This window comes from Herpailurus yagouaroundi, unplaced genomic scaffold (genome assembly GCF_014898765.1).
Source record: "Herpailurus yagouaroundi ecotype Mexico unplaced genomic scaffold, PumYag 198, whole genome shotgun sequence".
NCBI lineage: Eukaryota > Metazoa > Chordata > Mammalia > Carnivora > Felidae > Herpailurus > Herpailurus yagouaroundi.
The window spans coordinates 27,938,146-27,958,382 of NW_024412429.1; the positions used below are offsets into that span (position 1 = coordinate 27,938,146).

A 20,237-nucleotide genomic window follows, 5' to 3' on the forward strand; every position below is an offset into this window, starting at 1 on the left:
AGTGCTGAAAGGGAAAAATCTGCAGCCAAGAATACTGTTTCCAGCAAGGCTATCATTCAGAATCGAAGGAGAGATAAAGAGTTTCTCAGACAACCAAAACTAAAGGAGTTCACGGCCACTAAACTGGTCCTACAAGAAATATTAAAGGGGACTCTTTGAGTAGAAAGGAAAGAGCGTAAGTAGGTGTATGAAAAGTAGGAAACACAAAAGCAGTAGACATAAGCATATCTGTAAAAATCAGTGAAGGGATTCACGGAACAAAAGGATTTAAATATGACACCATATACTTAAAATGTGGAGGGGAGAAGGGTAAGGAATGGGTTCAAACTTAAGCGACCATCACTTCATATAGACTGCTATACGCAGGAGATGTTATATAACAGACTTAATGGTAACCACAAATTAAAAACCAGCAATAGATATGCAAAGAATAAAGAGTAAGGCATCTGAGTGTATCACTAAAGAAAGCTAACAAACCATGAAAGAAAGTAACAAAAAAAAGGATCAGAGAAAAACTACAAAAACCACCAAAAACGAATAACAAAATAACAATAAATACATATCCATCAATAATTACTTTTAATGTAAATTTTTTTAACCTTTATTTATTTTTGAGACAGAGAGAGACAGAGCATGAACGGGGGAGGGTCAGAGAGAGGGAGACACAGAATCCGAAGCAGGCTCCAGGCTCCGAGCTGCCAGCACAGAGCCCGATGCGGGGCTCGAACCCACAGACCCCGAGATCACGACCTGAGCTGAAGTCGGACGCTCAACCGACTGAGCCACCCAGGCGCCCCTACTTTTAATGTAAATGGACTAAACGCTCCAATTAAAAGACATAGAGAGACAGAGTGGATTAAACCAAACCAAAACAAAACAAAACAAGATCCATCTATATATTGCCTGCAAGAGACTCCTTTTCAGACCTAAAGATACCCGCAACTTGAAAGTGAGGGGATGGAGAAACATTTATCAAGCAAGTGGTTATCAAAAGAAAGCTGGAGAAGTAATACTTATATCAGACAAACTAGACTTTAAAACAAAGACTGTAGCAAGAGACAAAGAAGGACACTATATAATAATAAAGGGGATAATCCAACAAGAAGATGTAACAATTGTAAATATTTATGCACTCAACACAGAGGCACCCAAATACATAAAACAGTTAGTAACAAACATAGAGAAATAATCTATAGTAATACAGTGATAGTTGGTACGTTAACACCCTACTTACATCAATGGACAGATTATCCAAACAGAAAATGAATAAAGAAACGGTGGCTTTGAATGACACCCTGTACCAGGTGGATTTAACTGGACATCAATATGCAAAAGAATGAAATTGGACCGCTTTCCTACATCATACATAAAAATAAACTCAGGGCGCCTGGGTGGCTCAGTCGGTAAAGCGTCCGACTGGCTCAGGTCATGATCTCGCGGTTTGTGAGTTCGAGTCCTGCGTCGGGCTCTGTGCTGCCAGCTCAGAGCCTGGAGCCTGCTTCAGATTCATGCTCTGGGCACCTGGGTGGCTCAGTCAGTTAAGCATCCGACTATGGTTCAGGTCGTGATCTTGAGATCCATGAATTCAAGCCCCGTGTCGGGCTCTGTCACTCATACGTGGAATTTAAGAAACAAAAGAAACGAGCAAAGAAAAAAGAGAGCAACAAACCAAGGAACAGATGGTTAACCATAGAGAATAAACTAATGATTACCAGAGGGGAGTTTGGGGGGGGGGGCACGGGTGAAATAGGTGATAGGAATTAGGAATATACTTATCATGAGGAGCACTGAGGAACGTACAGAATTGCTGAATCACTATACTGTACACCCGAAACGAATTTAACACTCTATGTTAACTACACTGAAATTGAAGTTAAAACCTGAATAAAAAAAGAAAACGAAGCAAAATGGACTTCACCTCTCTAATCTCCAAAGGTTCTGACCTGGGGGCGGGGCAGAGGGAATGGGAAAGAGAACTGCAATCAACCAGACACACCTGACCTGGAGGAACTTGCCCAGCAAGTGCTATTCCAGATAACAACTCCCCCAGGCTCCTCTCCGCTCGGTGTAGACTCTGGGGGTCCCTGACCAATGGTCGCACAGGGCGTGCACTCCGAGTGGCTGGCTGAGTGACTGGCTGGTGGCGGGAGGACAGGTTCTGAAAAGCAAGAGTCCTAACCCCCACCGCTGTCTAAAGAAAACACTTCCGGTGCTAGAAGTGGAAGGCAATGACAACTGTGTGTTAGGTACTAACACCCTGCAGGGATGTTCTCTAGAGCAATACTCTGATCTGCCTCTGTCACACTTACAAATTTGTGCTGCAAAAACGTTCTGTTTCAACGAACCTTGAAGAGAGTTTTGAGGAGATTCAGAAGGGAGGAAGGCTGAACATTTCTCTTCTGTGACTCAGTTTTTTGTTGGTTTGTTTTTTTGTTTTTTTTTTTTTTTTGTTTTTTTTTTGCTTTACTGGGACTATTACAGATATTGTTTTACAAGCACAGGTCACGTCCCTCAGAAGCTTATGGCTTCTGGGTTCATTTCCAAATTTTAAATTTTAGGCAATAATTTATAATGTTTAGACTTCATAAAAATGTTTGCTTCTATAGAAAATAATAAAGATCTGGGGCGCCTGAGTGGCTCAGTCGGTTAAGCGTCCGACTTCAGCTCAGGTCATGATCTCACGGCCCGTGAGTTCAAGCCCGGCGTCGGGCTCTGTGCTGACAGCTCAGAGCCTGGAGCCTGTTTTGGATTCTATGTCTCCCTCTCTCTCTGACCCTCCCCCGTTCATGCTCTGTCTCTCTCTGTCTCAAAAACAAATAAACGTTAAATAAAAAAAATTAAAAAAAAAAGAAAATAATAAAGATCAAATGATCAAAAAATGATAAAAAAAATATGACAAATTGAAAAAAAAATTGCAATATGTACAACAGTTGAATATCTCCAATAATGGGGTGTTACATGGTAAGAAAAGGAGTAACACCAGAGAAAATTGGACAACAAAGGAGAAAATGAGGTCGTATGAGAAGAAACACAAATGACCAACAAACCTTTGAAAAGGTGTTTAAGCTACAAGTTCAAAATTAAACACATAAAACGGTAAGAATTGACATCTTGCCTTTTTCTTCATCTTAGAGGTAATACATTCAGTCTTTCACTATTCACCATGATGTTAGTTGAAGGTTTTTTGTAGATTCCCTTTACTGGTTTGAGGAAGTTCCCTTCTGTTCCTAATATATATTTTTAAATTTAGTTTAATTATTTTTTAAAGTAAACTCTATGCCCAACGTGGGGCTTGAACTCCTGTCCCTGAGGTTAAGAGTCACATGCTCCATCCACTCAGCCAACCAAGCACCCCTGTTCCTAATATTTTTGACGTTTTTTTTTTATCATAAATGAGCATTCAGTTTTTTCCCAATGCTTTATTCACACTTACTGAAATAATTATATATATATATATTTTTTCTTAGCTTTTAGTATAAGATATTACATTGATCTTCAAATGTGAAATCAATCTTGCATTCTTGCGATAAGTCTCATTTGGTCGTGATGTAATATCCTTTTTATGTATTGTTCAATTTGATTTGTTAATATTCTGTTAAGAATTTTTGTGTCTATATATATTTAAGAGACATTGGTCTGTCATTTTCTTTTCTTGAAATGTCTTCTCTGGATTTGTATCCTGGCATTGCTGGCCTCATGAAATGAGTTGGAAAGTATCCCTTCCCCTCGCTTTTCTAGAGAAGTTTATGAAGAATTGATATTATTTCTTCTCGAATGTTTAGTTGAATTCACTATTAAGTTCATCTGAGCCTGGTCTTTTGTCTGTGGAAGAGTTTGTAACTATAAATGTAATTTTTTAATAAACATGGGGCTCTTCAGATGATTTCTTCTTGGCTGAATTTGTGTAACTTATGTTTTTCAATTAATTTCATTTAAAGCAATTAATATAATTTGATTGTGTACTTTATAAAATTTATTTTTTAATAATAGCTTTATTGAGATGCCGCACAACTTACCCCCTTAATGTGTAAAATTTACTGACTTTTCATTTACAGCATAATACAATCATTACTATAATCTCCCAGGAGGAGGAAATAGGGGTGGAAACTGCCCCGTTTTGGCTCAGCCTCTTTGGGCTTCTGTTCCTTTGGATCCAGCCCTTCTGCAGGACACATTCCTTCTCTGTCCCTCCATCTAATAAGGCCCGAAGTGGCCCCGTGACCACTGACTTAGGTGACAAGCATATGAGGCCCTCTGCTGTGGCTCATGAGAGCTCCTTTCACTGATACTGATTACTATCAGCAATCAAAACCCGCTTTTGCCCTCCATCTGTCTGCTTCCTGCACTGGTCACTCAATTGTTTACAAACCCAACAAGGTATGAAGCTAGTGTTGTTTATTAATCTCTTGCAATTCCTAGTAAGAATGAATGAGAAGTCAGAACGAAAGCTCAGCTGGGGTGTGGGGGCTAGGAGGCACACTTTGAAAAAAAAAATGACTAGCTTCACTGAATATATTTATTTTACAGAAGAGATTTGCAAGGCACAAAGATGTTACAGAAGTTTTAGTTTACACAGCTAGTGACAAGAGAGTTTGAGAACCTAGAAATCTTGACTTTTTGAACCAGTGGTCTTACCTTGTCATTTTCTAAATATTTACTATACGGTATGCAGGATCCGAAGTTCATAAAATTCACCTGTGTGCGTGGTCCTTCCTTCAAAAAAAATATTTACGGAGGAAATTTATTGCCACATCTGAGAAAACAGAAAAGTCCTTAGGATATTATATGTCTGTGTCTCAGGTATATTTGAAACCCTCTTAACTTCAACTTAACCTTAAATTAAATCCCGAAAACCATGACTTGGTTCGTATATAGGAAAAAAAAAAGAAGATTACAAGTGCCTCAAATGATCTATTTTTCTTGTCACATGAAGAAATGTCAGAATGAACTATTATAATATCCTTCTAAGAAGTTAACTTGACGGTGACTTAGTGACCACTTTCATTCCATACATTAAAGAAAGTATCTTTGGAAGTCTTGGATCAACTATAAACCGTTTGAAAGTTTAAAAGGAAGTATACACCTACTTCATTCAGTAAGCTTTGCAAGGTGCACCGTGCTGTAAAGACCCCGTGCTGTCTAGATCATTCAGAAACTATTGAGGATGGTGATGGCACCTGCTCTCGCCGCTGGGGATCCAGGCAGGGGCGGAAATCCCTGCTTCTGCAGTCTGTTTTGGCTGAGAGCTGCCACCACACCTGGAGCCTGGGGCCAAAGAGCTGTAACAAGAGCTCGACAACTTTTACCCCCGAGTTGTGCTGTCTATGGCGCTTTCCTCAGGCGCATGCGCACAGGACTGCCTAGCGCTCTGCATGATGTCTCAAACTTGTACAGGTGTAGCCCTGCCTTCCCTCCCAATTCTTTCTCCGGTGACCTCTCTCCTCCTTAGTCTCCACACCCCATTCTCACCCCTCTCTGGACAGTCTGGTTCACAGATAAGTGATGGCCCAACAGGAGAGGAGAGCTAACAGACTCACTGAGGCTTGCAGTAAGAGGATAGTGTTTCGAATAATGAATGGAAGACAGCTTTGTTATTACTTAGGGAAGCAAGCCCACCAAATACCTTCACTTCAATGTTTTACTAAGCTCTGCTCCTCTATGCTTCTAAACGGACCAATCCCTGCTGACCTCTGCAGAAGTCTTGGGAATAAATGAGTTCATAAGAACTGAGGCCCGGCTTCTCTTAGAACAACCTTGCGGAAAGAAGAGTGATCTACTAATGCGTATCACACAATTATTGTGAAGACAGATGAAATAATATATGAGAAGTACTTAGTTGAGTTGAATGCTTAATAAATGTTAGTTGATTCTATTTTTTCCCCTCCAAAAAGGTATGCGAAAAAACTCGGTTGCCTTCCTGTTCAGTATACACCTCTTCGTTCATGTTCGAGGACCTAAGAGCAAAACTCTGTAAAGGCAGAGTGTTGCCAAGAAACATAATTCAACATTTCAGATGGTGACACCGTTGCCAGGTTGCCTCCAGCTTTGTGTGTTGGGAGCGATGTTGGTCTTTTCAGGGTTTTGAGCTTATTATGGGAAATGCTAAATGTGGGCCTCTGGGTAGGCGAGTAAATCTCTTTGAGTAGGAACACTAGGTAGAGGAGTCTCCAAACAAAAGGGACGGCAGGAACCATCTCTGAAAATAATTAGTTCTTTTTCCCATTAATGTAACTTATATGCTGGACTGAGTTTAAGAAGTTCCCCCACCCCCTACCCCACCATCTACATTCATTAGAGGCCAGAATGAACCCTTAGTTAAAAATAGGATCTCTGCAGTTAAGATGAGGTCATACTTGATTCCAGAGGGCCCTAAATCCAATGATTGGTATCTTTACAAGAGAAAAGAGAGGGAGACTTGGGCGCGCGCGCGCGCGCGCGCACACACACACACACACACACACACATCCCACAGGGGAGATGGTCATGTGACAATGGGTGCAGAGTTCCTAGCTTCTGGTGGCTATCCGCAGTCCCAGACTTTTCCTGGCCACCAGAAGCTGGGAGAAGGCTAAGAAGAATTTTGTTCTGGAGCCTTCGGATGGCCCTGCCAACACCTCGATTTCAGACTTTCAGCTTGCAGAACTGTGAGAGGATTTCTGTCATTTCAAGCTCCAGTTTTAAGGTACTTTGTTATGATAGCCCTAGGAAACTAATATAAACACTCAAAAAGGCAGGGATTCTGGCATACTTTTCTCCCTTTGGATGGAAATGCTCTTCTGCTCCTGTGAGAGTTCTCAGTTCTCATTCCGAGGCTCTGGAAAAGCTACTTTGCTACTTTGCCTGGTTCCCTGTGATAGGGTGACCAACACATTCCTGTTTGCCCAGGACTTGGTTTTAGCGCTAAAAGTCCTGCGTCCTGGGAATCCTTTCCTTTCCAGGCAAACTGGGACATTTGGTGGCTCTATCTGAAAGGCCCTTCCTTGTTACATGGCAGGTGGTTCCCTCCAGGCAGAAGCTCTTCCTAGAAGTGCTGTGGGTCCTGAGGGCTAGAGGGAAGCTTATTCTCTCAGGAGGATTCCCGTTCCCTCCTCACATGAATCACGGGGAGTTCTTGGTAAATATACACCCAGGCCTGCTGTCGATGACCATATGGCCCGGTTTGTCCAGGACGTTTCCTGCTGGCCCAGCTTACCGTTTAGAAGATAAATTTTACACACGCCTCCCTTAACATATATTCTATAGGCACGCAACCTAGGAAGTCGTGATTTTAATAAGCCCCCGGGTGATTCTTATTATTACCGAAGTATAGGGTCAGCAGAGAGTCCCTTGTACCCGTATTTGACTTTGCAGGGTACAGCAGCCCTCTTTCCGAAAGCAAGGGACCTACACTTGCTTCAACAAGAACGGTGCGACTCTCATGGGACTTGGCTTTAGCCAGGGCTTCAATTCGTTGCCACAGTAGGATTTGTTTTCGCTACGGCAGGATTTATTATTATTCTGATCGTGCAGATCTTCTTAGATGCATGGATCCTCAGTTCCCACTGTCCTTCTCCTGCCCCCTTCCGGTTTCATCTCAAAACACAGATTCCCACAAAGTGAATGCAGTCAGAACTATTTATCTGTGTCATCAACCCTGCCACAAGCACCCGCCCCTAAATAATTCACTTTCTGTTGTGCCTTAACGGCAGAAGACGCTCCCGACATTTAAATGCAGTCATCCTCCAGTGTCCTGTGAGCACGAAGAAATCTTTAGTCCAGGAAATAAATTGCTCTGTCGTGTATGACCAGTTCGCTTTATAATTTGTGCCTGAATCATGAATAATCATGAATAATAATGTCTTCTTAACAGCATTTTTAAACGAAAGAAACAGATACAGGGATCTTAAATCATTTTTATCTCTTGCATGTTTGTGAGTTATTCTCCCGTCCTGTATAATTTGTGGGCAGAGCAGATGGCAAGAGCTAAGTATCAGGTAATGTAATCATAAAACACTCTCCCACCCCTCAAAAAGGCAGAAATGCCCTCTATTGAAAACTTATTTCATTTATTGAAGGATTTTTTTTTTTTTACTCCACTGGAATGCACTGCAAAAAATTATGACGTTAGATAAAAAGATATTTCCGCATCAGGAAGTTCAAAAGATTCAGATGCCACTGAAATGTAAGTTAAAGGAATTCATAAATGTTTCAGGAAACATTATAGTAGAATTATTACTATCATTTGAGAGTAGGCAGCCTCTGCAATAAAGTGAGATTCATTACAAAGCCAAAATTATTTGTCAAGCCTCTGACATATTTAGATAGAATTCTCATGCCAAGTCAAATAATTATGAAATTTAAAAATTGCTTGAAGGTAAGCTTGGAGTTGCGTGCTAATAAAGATTTAACTGTGGAGGGTTGTTTTCCTCTGTGAAAATGTTACGTTTCACAAATTTCTTCCAAGCTCTCGAGGTGTACAAGAGTGACAAAATTCCTTTGAGAAGCAGTGGTTAAGAGGAACTTATGGTAAATACTTCTTCAAACGTTTCACTTACTCATTCAGTGATTCCGTCACCAAATTTCTACTGAATGTCTGGCTCTGGGCTGATTTCCACGTGTGTAGCATTGGAGACACAAGACAAGGTCTTTCTGCCTTCATGGAACCATCTTCTAAGGAGGGAAATGATCCACAAGGAATGAATGAATAAACAAGACATTTCAGACTGTGTTTAGCTCAGCAGGCCCAGGTTGTTCAAACCCTGCACCTTCCAAAAGAGGCCTGTCTTCAGCAAGACTGACCCTTGATCGGCTTGTAGGAGGTAACCATTGATCCCTTAGAATACCTTGCCTCATAAGAGTGTTTTCACTTGGTTTGTGCTGTGTCAGTTTGAGCACGGCAGGGCCGGAAACTGAATTACAAGGTTAGTCACATGGGTAATACGAGCCTGTGAGACGGGTCTGTAATAAAAACCCTGGACACCAAAACTCAGCGCACTTCCCTGGCTCGCCACACTCACACATACCGGCACGCATTGTTGCCGGGACTATTAAGGGCATGTCCTAGTGTTCCCACTGGAAGGTGCACCTGAAAGCATGCGCCTGGTTTCTCCTTGACTTTGCCCCTCAGCTATCTCCCTTTGCTGATATTGATCCGTATCCTTTCACTGTAATAAACTACAACCATGAATAAAACAACTCCTCGAAGGGCGCCTGGGTGGCTCGGTCAGTTGTGCGTCCAATTTTTGATTTTGGCTCAGGTCGTGATCCCAGGGTCACAGGATGGAACCCAGCATGGAGCCTGCTTGAGACTCTCTCTCCCTCTCTCTCTCTCTCTCTCTCTCTCTGTGCCCCTCTCCCCCACTCGAGCTCTCTTTCTCTAAAATAAAAATTAAAAAACCCAAAAACTCCTTGAGTCCCATGATTCATTCCAGCAAATCACTGAGTCTGAGCGTGACCATATTAAATGAAAGAAATGGGGACTGAGGGAAGGTGCATAGTGAAGAGGGGGAATGGACTGGAGCCTGAGAGACGAGAGTGTGCTGGGCATGTGAACATAGGGAGGTGTGTTCCAGGCAGAGGGAATAGTAACTGTGAGGGCTTTGGGACAGAGAAGTAGGGGGTTGGAGGGATAGGAGGAGACCAGGAGAGAGGAGAGGTAGGATTAGCAAGGGCCAGATCAGGAGAGGCTTTTAGCTCTCAGAAAAGAGTTTAGGTTTTATTATAAGCAAATGAGTCTTGCCTGGTGAGGTTACACCCAGTTCTGTTTCTGTTACATTTTACTACACACAAACTTAAGGCGGGCGAAGTCATTTTTACCAAGGGGCTCACGGTCATGTTGTAGAGGCATGTAAACCTTATAAGAAGTAATCACCAAATAAATCGAGTGCTTGGGCATGGAATATGGATTCAGAGAAGGAAGACACGATTCCTTCCCCATATTTTCTGCTCTGAGTAGTTGTAACCCTAAGCTCAGTGCTGGACAGTCTTAATTTTAAATTATTACAAAATACAAATGCCCAATACGCACATTCCACTTCAGCTCATGAGCTGAAAATCAAATCAAGGAGACACCATTATTATTATTATTTTTTACTTATCAGACTTGCAAAAATGAGGAGCATTTATAAAATGCAATGTTGGCAAGCACGTGTCAGAATTTTCATACGCTCTTAGTGGAAATGAAAATGGGTGCTGCCTTTTTCAAGGGCAATTTGTTAATATCAGTCAGTTGGTATATCACCTTTGATCCATTATTTCCACTGCTAGAGATTCATCCCAAGTGGATACTTGCTGAAATATACAAGAGGAAGTTTGTCGTGGCATTGCCTATGAAAAGCGAAAAGCTGGTCACAATCTAAATATCCATCAATAGAAGATTGGTTGCCTTAATTATGGTTATTTTATATCATGGAATCCGGATGCACAACGAAAAGAGAATGAGGTAGAACTGTGTCTACAAGTATTAAAAAAATTAAGTCACAAAAGCAGAGGTTTATGTCCCATATCACACCATTGTGTATCGTGTATTCCTATGTGCCGAAATGATCTCTAGAAGGAATCGTATAACTTGTGTTTCTTTCTCTCTCTCTTTTTTATTGACAGAGAGAGAAATAGAGGGAGAGGGAGGTAGAGAATTTTAAGCAGGCTCCATGGCAGCGTGGAACCCAACACGGGGCTCAATCTCACAACCGTGAGATCATGACCTGAGCTGAAATCAAGAGTCAGATGCTTAACTGACTGCCCCACCCAGGTGCCCCTCATGTTTCTTTCTCTTAAAATTAATACATTCATCCTTGAAAATACAGATAAATTTAAATTTAAAAGTGAAAATAAAAATTATTTAAAAAATTTGAAAATCACTTTATACCGGTAATTTACCAGCCCCAAATTGACCATTGTTAACATATATCCTGTATCCTTCTAGTCCTTTCTCAGGCATATAAAGATACAGCTTTAAATTTTGAAACACAATTCAGAAAATGTCCCCAGACTCAATGAAAAGACAAGATTCAGTAATGGTGGTAGAACAGACTCCCTGAAGCAAGGGAAGGGAAGGTTAGGTAACAGTGCCCCTCCGATGCTTGGGCAGAAAATATGGAGAGACGCACGTAGGGCACAAGCAGGCTCAGGGGTCATCAATCTCTCAGACGATGTTTCTCTTGAGTGCATTGGGGCTTTAGAGAGTGTGGCCGGGAGTTGCCACCACATCCACAGGAGAGAGAGGTACTTAGAGGTCAGTCTTCAGGATGGATGGGTCAGGTCTATTGCAAAGCCTTGCAGACGTAGGGCACTTGAAGTCCCTGCCTTGGCCTGGCTTTCAAGGGCCGTGCACTGGCCATCCTTTGACTATGCCCTCCGCATGGGATAAAGAATCCAAGGGCACGTGACCACCCATTGCTTTCATTGGCCCTCTCTGGACCGTGTTCTGAGTACCCATGTCTCTTAAATTCCTTGTCCAGTCAGCCCAAATTTGGGTACACCTTCCCAAGGTCCAAATGTGCTTCTGGCATGTGTACCCTTAGGCCTACGTGGTAGCCAAGGGCAGCTGTTTACAGGGGCTTTGGCCAGAGCGTGGTGTGTGGGATGGGGTGTGCCCACTGGGCCACACAAGGGGTTGGCCATACAGGCAGGAGGCAGAGGTGGGAACAGAATGGGGGTGGCTTGGGAATCAACATTCCATGGTTTCTAAATGCAATCCTGTCCTTCCAGATAATTAGGAAGGCATATTTGTCAAGATAGGAGGATAGAACATATTTTATTTCAGTTTGTTGTCTTAATTTGTAACTTTTACACATTTAGAATATGTTATTTGGCCTCCATCCTTAGTATCATCACAGGCACAGGCTCCCCAAATATTCAGAGATGGGTCTGTGGGGTGTCACATTTCTTATTTCCATCAAAAAAATGTCCCTGTATTGACTGTACATAAACATGTAAGCTATGGAGGTAAATTTATGTAATCGTCTAGAAGCGTCTCAGAAATCGTCTCCAACATGTTTGTCCTAATTTTCTCGGTATCTCAGGGGAAAGTATTTCAGCCTAAGATTACCTGGATAATTGACTTCACCTTACATTCCATTTTTGTAACTCTGTGTTAGCAGAGTGTTTTACAGATGAGGCAAATGAATTGCAGAGAGACTTAGTGTGTTTTCCAAAGGTATAGAATTAGCTGCAAAACCAAGACTGAAATTCCAGCTACTTCCCGGTCCAATTCTCTCCGTTACGTTGGCTCAGAGATCAATCAAGAAGGGTGAAATCCAGGCTACTGTTCTGAGACTTTGGGACAGAGCTAAATATGGTGTGGAATCTGCGTTTAAGGGGATGGTCCCATCGGGAACCTTAAAAGGGGACTGTAAATCCATTCTGCCATCACTTACCAGGTACACTGAGAAAACATCTCCTCCTAACTCTCTCCCTTCGCCTCTTGGCTTATCTTCACTCTTTAATCCTTTTTCCCTTTGGAAGTGCTGGGAACGTTTCTCAGATCTCTATCCTGGACCCATTCTGGTCCTCATACCACCATGGGGTAGCCGTCACTCAGGTCCTAGAAATTCTCAAATATTCTGGGAAAGTCGACAGCCAGCATACTAGAACCCCGAAGGAGCCATATCCCAGATTACCTAAGTAGTCCGATGTTTTGGTCCTGGTGTTTGCAACACACAAAATGGGCTAAGTCCCAGCATTTCTCTAGTGACATTCTTGACAGTTGGAATTATCCTTTTCACCCCAAATTATTTATATTATGCTCTGATCAGTAAATTCATCTCCAACATTGCCACTAAGGCAGCTAATAACATAGGTCATATGCTGTTCCGTAAGTTTTTAGATAGCTGAAAAATTAGAAATCATAAAAAGCACATTTCATCCTTTTTTAAAGCATGATCTCAAGGGGCAGTGGTGCTTAAGTTAAAAGACCAGAGGCTTTACTTAACAGACCCAGAAGAGTCCTGGCTACCAGTTCTTCTCTGTGAGACCTTGGACGTGCTACTTAACCTCTCTGAGGCTCAGTGTCCTTATCTGCAATATGGGAGGCAAGGTGTCTTAGGGTTTGGAGAAGGAAGGCGTGCAGAGCATGTAGGGAATTGTTTTTCACAGCCCTTGACTCACCACGGACATTCATTAAGTGGTACTTCTTTTTAGCTCATCACCTCATTGTATTTCCAGGGAAATTCTGAAACAAATGCTGAGCGTATTTGCCTACGACCTGTATTCCTTTGAGGCTAGAGAAGCGTCATGATTTACCAAAACACATTGCCGGACCGTGACAGTCTTAGGACATTCTCTGCATGCAGTTACTGCAGCGGGATGGACGTTCCTGCTGAGACCTTCTCCACCTGTTTCCGCAGACCTCCATCCTTGCCACAGAGGTTCGTCAAGGGCCATTTTCTCCCTCCGTGCTAAGCTCAGTCACGTGCTCTCCACACCAAATGTAAATGTAGCCAGGCTCCCACACTGCCTGTTCACATCAACTTGTCCCAGGGTGCCTGCTTGCCAAACAGGAGGCTGGGTGGGATGTGATCTGGGTGCCACCACCACATGTGTGCAGAGCCACCGATCCCCCTGACTGTGAAATTCAGTGTGGGGACCCGCCCAATGGGCCATTTTTCTTGTCTTTACAGTGTTTTAAAATTCAGGGTTTTGTTGACCTTCCCTGACCTGACAGTGGCTTAGGATAGGGGTGTCCAGCTCATCTGGGCAGGTTTTAGCAGCTTTAGGTCTCTAGAAGAAAGGTTACTTGTCTCTATTTTTTCCTTTCAGAAGCCACTGGGCTGCTTACGCAAAATTCCGTGCTTCACCCTAAAACCTTCAAGTGTCCACAGCTGTGCCTTGTCTTACAAACATACCACATAACTCCACACTCTCTCTTTTTTAAAAAAAATTTTAGGGGCGCCTGGGTGGCTCAGTCGGTTGAGCGGCTGACTTCGGCTCAGGTCATGATCTCACAGCTCGAAGGCTCGTGAGTTTGAGCCTCACGTCAGGCTCTGTGCTGACAGCTCAGAGCCTGGAGCCTGCTTCGGATTCTGTGTCCCCCTCTCTCTCTCTGCCCTCCCCTGCTCATGTTCTGTCTCTCTCTCTCTCTCCCTCAAAAAAATAAAATAAACATCAAAAAAAATTTTTTTTTAATGTTCATTTACTTGAGAGAGAGGAAGAGAGAGAATGAGCAGGGGAGGGGCAGAAAGAGAGGGAAACACAGAATCTGAAGCAGGCTCCAGGCTTTGAGCTGTCGGCACAGAGCCCGACGCGGGGCTCGAACTCACAGACCGCAAGATCATGACCTGAGCCGAAGTCGGACGCATGACCGACTGAGCCACTCAGGTGCCCCACACTTTCTCTTTTTAAAGGAATGTGTTCTGTCCCCCAAACTGTGGACTGCTCATCATCCCTGAGCACAGCTCATGCAAATCTGTCTGTGGTCACGCTCTTCTGTAAACTTCATCAGGCCAGGAATCACGTCTTCTTTGCTCATGATTTTAATCCCAGTAATCGGATATCAATATATTATATAAATATCTATTGGATGAATAAATGGCTCTTCTCTCTGGACTAAACCTCTTAGTACATATTTACCTAGAACATATCCCTCCTTTAAGGTGCATTCTGGTCTCTCCTTCTGTGTGAACTGTTCCCTAAATTCTAAGAGTGGCTCCCAATAACCTTCATTTTTGGATAATCCTCCCTGGTGAGTGTGGGTGGAACCTGTGATCCGTGATCATGTCGCCTTATATGGCAAAGGGGAGATAATCGGGGGGGGGGGGGAATGATCTAATCAGCTTCGAAGCCCGTTGGAAGCAGAGTTTTCTCCAGCTGGCAGCAGACAAAAGTCAGAGAGATTGAGGTCTGAGCAGGTGCCAAGGCACTGTTGCTCTGAAGGACGACTTTGAAGATGGACGAGCCTGAGGAATAGTGAGGGCCCGCCTGACAACCTCAGAGCTGCGGTCCCCGAGCACTGAGTTGTGCCCACCCCGTGAATGCGCGTGGCCACACACTTTTGTCTGGACCTCTGTCATATGAGCTTCATCCGACCAGATTTCGCTTTGGGAGACCCTAAGTAGAGAACGGTCTGAATAGTAGTATGTTCCCACCTGGACTTCAGAGTCATACATCTGTGAGCTCACAACTGGGTGTTGTCTGAAGTCACTAAGTTTGCGGTAATTTGTTACAGAGCAGCAGAAAACGAATATACCTGCCTACCCATAATTCTATTTCCAGCTCTCCTCCGAACGTCTACTCAATATATCTCCACCGAGCACTTACTCATAAATACTTTTTAATGCTACTTGTTTTCATGTATATTCCAGTATAAGCTGTCCTCCAAATTAAATTGTAAACTCCAAGGAAACAGAGGTGGGGTCTATATTTCTTTCTAATTGCCACAAATCCACCCGATAAAGTGCTTGATGAACTCATGGCTGTTTTTAAAAGAAACACTGCTTTAAATCTTGGGAAAAGTAAAAGAGCGACCCTCTTAAAAGAAAATAATTAAACTACAAATTGCTGCATCAATTATAAACTATTTTGTGACTCATAAAGTGGTTTGGAAATACCAAAAAATAAAATCCAAAAAGCCCATAATTATTGTTTACCATTTGCAATTTCAGTGATTTCTTTCCATTTTTATTTTAGGGAGAGAGAGAATGGGGGGGAGAGGGGCAGAGGGAGAGACAGAGACTCTTAAGCAAGCTCTATGCTCAGTATGGAGCCTGATGCAGGGCTCGATCCCATGACTCTGGGATCACGACCTCAGCAGAAATCAAGAGTCAGATGCTCAGCCAACTGAGCCACCCACATGCCCTTCAGTGACTTTTTTTAAAGACCTCTAGGATTCTCCAGCTATATGCCAAGATCATACGGGATAAATGAAGATTTCTATAAATTTCATGTATGACATAATCACCAATTTATTAAATTTCTCAAACCAGAAATCCATCACTGTTTCACTAAAACAAAGCATTTCTATTCCATATACCTTGTGTGTTGCATAGTTGTGTGTACAGGGCACTAGGATTAGAAAAAGGATGAATAGATTTTGCTTTACTTAGGGAAGTCTTCATGTGAGTCCAGTGAATGGAAACAGTGACAAGGATCCAGTAATGGACAAGTAATGTCATTCTGCTAATTTCATCTTTGGAAAAATCCATCTGCAAATTTGTCAAAATGATTTGAAGATATCCTTGTATTCTATTTAATATTCTACGTGGGCTCTAAGAGCCAACACAGTTCTTTCAACACTCTCTAATTGAGCATTAATAAATTAATAGCCCCCTGGACCGCTGCTCACGTCACCTCACTCTCTGCATGGCAATGCCAGCAGACTCAGATTCCGGGAGGTGAGGAATGACTGTTTCGTCCTCGACAGAGATATGAAATAGTACCAAAGATTCATGTATTTAAGAATATATTTTTCTTTCTAATCTCTATCTTTAAGGCAACTCAATTTATTACTTGGCATTTATATTTCCATAAATCAAGAGATATGGAGCCTGGCAGATTACGTGGGTGCTAAAAGGCTACAGAAGTGCAAAACTTCTTCTGGTGGTTTTTAAGGTCAGTTCGAGAGATAAAGGCGGAGACCCATGTGGAGAGGAGACAAGGCCAAGTGATCTCTCAGAAGCCCTTAGGGGCTGGGCTGAGGTGGCCTCACATAACGGATCAATTGTAAACAGGAAAAAACTCACAGAAAACTTCAAATAGAACAAAATGTCCGTATCAGAAACAGACTGAAGTGTGTGAATTTTTTTTTTCAACGTTTATTTATTTTGGGGACAGAGAGAGACAGAGCATGAATGGGGGAGGGGCAGAGAGAGAGGGAGACACAGAATCGGAAACAGGCTCCAGGCTCTGAGCCATCAGCCCAGAGCCTGACGTGGGGCTCGAACTCACGGACCACGAGATCGTGACCTGGCTGAAGTCGGACACTTAACCGACTGCGCCACCCAGGCGCCCCAGAAGTGTGTGAATTTTTAAATAGAAGTCTCCCAAACATTGATGGTTCCTTCAATTCACTAAAGAAAGAAGTCTGTGTAACTTTCAAAATTTCTTTATGTTTAAAAAAATTTTTTAAGTTTATTTATTTTGAGAGAGAGTGAGCATGAGTGAGAGAGGAGCAGAGAGGGAGAGAGAGAGAGAGAGGGACAGAGAATCAGAGGCAGGCTCTGCACACTGTCAGCGTGGAGCCTGATGGGGGGCTAGATCTCAAACCACAAGATCATGACCTGAGATGAAATCAAGAGTCTGCCGCTTAACCAATGGAGCCTCTCAGATGCCCCAGTATAACCTGGGGCCTGCTTTTCATCCCTTTCTGCACAGCCTGGGACCATGCTTTTCATCCCTTTCTCTATATTGTGAGTATATTTTTTCAAAGTGTATTTTAAGAGCATGTCTGACACATTGAGGCCTTAGCTGGATATTTACTGGAAATTTTCCAGGATGAAATAACCCTAGAATATAGTGATCATCCTGGGGCACAAAAACCATCTTTGTACTAGCGTGGGGGTGGGGAGAGGGAGAGACAGAGCACACTGGGGCACTGGCTTGGAAAGATAAGTAGTCTTTTTTTTTAATGTTTATTTATTTTTGAGAGAGAGAGCGTGAGCGGGGAAGGGGCAGAGAACGAGGGAGACACAGAATCCGAAGGAGGCTCCAGGTTCTGAGCTGTCAGCACAGAGCCCGACGCGGGGCTTGAACTCACAAACTGTGAGATCGTGACCTGAGCCGAAGTCAGACACTTAACCAACTGAGCCACCCAGGCGCCCTGGAAAGATAAATAGTCTTAGAATATATACCAACGACTGGATACGCTCTACAAATTTTACCTGCATCACAATAGATTGAAGAATTTGCACGCTAAAATGGAATTTTAGGAGTTAACTGGGCAGACTCCGCAGTAAAATGTCTGGACTTGAGCCCAGCTCTGCCCCTTACTAGCTGAGATATCCAGGAAAAGTCATTTAGCTTCTCTGTGCCTCAGTTTCCTCATCTGTTATGTAGAAGCAGTCGTTGTACATTGCTCATAATACTGTGAGGATAAGACAAATTGATGTATGCTTGAAGAAGGCACTGGCACATGGTAAATGCTAGTATATTTTTTTAACGTTTATTTATTTATTTTTGAGAGAGAGCAGGGGAGGAGCAGAGAGAGAGAGGGACAGAATCCCAAGCAGGTTCTGTGCCATCAGCACAGAGCCTGATGCGAGGCTCCAACCCACAAACCGTGAGATCGTGACCTGAGCCGAAACCAAGAGTCGGATGCTTAACAGACTGAGCCACCCGGGAGCCCCAAGTGCTAATATTATTATTCTCGTGGTGGTTAGGTGCTGAGACCTTAGACCGAGAAAGTTGGTCTGGGCTTTAATCCCAGCTAAGCCCAACTTGCTGGGTGATCTAAAGCGAGTAATTCAAACCATCTGTTTCGGCATCTGTATCTCCAGAGTGGAAGCGATCATTGTACCTACCTCATAGGATTGTTCTGAGAATATAGTAGTTAATACCTATCATGTACAAATAAAAGTGCTACATACCTTGAGACGCCAAAAAATGTAAGCATTTATTCTTTCTAATTAAATTTGGGGTTCCAGATGACATGATGCGAGCTCCGTATTTCATTCTCTGTTTATTCAATGACATTCAAAACTCGGAAATGATGTTGAGGTTGAACCTCTTTCTATACAGAGTGTGTGTCCATGGTAACCTTTCATTAACACTGTTCCCTTGTTTGTTCAGAATGCTGTGCTTCCCTAAGAAACCACTTATGGTGGAGGGGACATGGTATAGACACGGCGCAAGTAGATCGGGGCTCGAACCCCCTTATTTACTAAAGAAGTCTGGACAAGAAATGCATTTGAAAGTTTCCAGCATAGCGTCTAAGCCATGAGAAAAGCAGCGAGAATGATTTACTCAATAGCTCGATTTCAGTTTTCTTCATCTGTAAAATGGGCCTAACAGAATTTAACTTGCAGAGGGTCGTGAGAAGTCAAAGGGAGGTTACTTGTAACATGGTGGAGGCCTTTGGACCCAGCATTTCAAACAAATAGTCATGGACCCTACCCACCGGAAGGCTATCAATGCGTCCCTTTTGGCAAGTTGTTACGTTGGTCCGAGGGAGGGGTGTGGAACTGGGATTTAGGTGGAATTGGGTCACCGAGAATACCTGGGCTTGAAACGAGCCCTTGTCTCCCACTTTTAATGAATGTGCCAACTGCTCCAGGGCCACGAGTGATGCCCCCTCCTCTCTGTTCCCACAGGCCCAGGCACAGCCCTGCATTAGCACAGGGCACTGCAGTGACATCAGCACCACTTGGTGGCAACATCTTCCCCAGACCCTGGGTGGTTCAGTTGGTTAAGTGACCAATTCTTGATTTCGGCTCAGGTCACGATCTCATGGTTCATGAGTCTGAGTCCCACGTTGGGCTCTGCGCTGACAGCGTGGAGCCTGCTTGAGATTCTCCCTCTTCCTCTACCCCACCCCCACTCACACTCTCTGTCTCTCTTAAAATAAATACATAAAAACTTTAAAAAACAAACCAAAAAAAACCCGATCCAAACATGGGACATCATCAAAGGTAGCCAAGGCCGGACAGGTCAGTGCTTATTGGTGGCAAAAGTAAAGGGCAATGTGTATTAAAACTTCAAAATATTCATATTTTACCTATCAAGTGAAAAAAAAAAACCAGGCTACAAAATTATAGAGTGTAATCCTAATCTTCTAAAAACAGACGTATGTATAATATACTGTCCATACATATAGATGCAGGAGTGTGTCCATGTAGAAAGAAAGAGTAGAAGTAGAAAGAAGTATACAAAAACATTAACTGTGCTTATCTCTGAATAGGTGACAGCACTATGAGGATTTAACGTTTTCTTTCTTATGTTTTCGATAATTAAAAATTGTATCAGAGTTCTATCAGGAGACGAAGGCACATCAATTCTTTAACAGGGGTGGGCAGGGGCCAGCCAGCTGCTGACCGGGCAAAGTTTAATCCAAGTGTCATGGGCATTGCTGTTTTGTTAAAACCTTAACTAGGAAAGTGATGTGTATCTTTAAACATCTCTCTGGATGCTCTAAGGGGATAAGAATGGACATTAGAAAATCAATTAGGAAGCTATTACAGTAGTCTATTACAGTATGGTGGCTTGGAGTAGGGCAGTGATAATGAACTTGCAAAAGCTGCGTGGACCTGAGATACACCTTTACAGGTGGCAGCTAATGATTTTCTGATGGGTTGGATATGGGACAAGTGGCTTGAGGATGGCTTCTAAGA

At 42.9% G+C, this 20,237-nt stretch overlaps 1 long non-coding RNA gene across 1 annotated transcript; it reads right to left on the bottom strand.

Moving 5' to 3' along the window:
- Nucleotides 1–1,215: 1,215 nt before the first annotated feature.
- Nucleotides 1,216–19,614, bottom strand: LOC121013138 (uncharacterized). The gene is made up of 3 exons (XR_005782524.1): nucleotides 19,604–19,614; nucleotides 12,357–12,364; nucleotides 1,216–1,314 (listed from the first exon to the last, which is right to left on the bottom strand). It is a non-coding gene; the product is annotated as an uncharacterized LOC121013138 (long non-coding RNA).
- Between the last annotated feature and the right edge of the window lie 623 nt (nucleotides 19,615–20,237).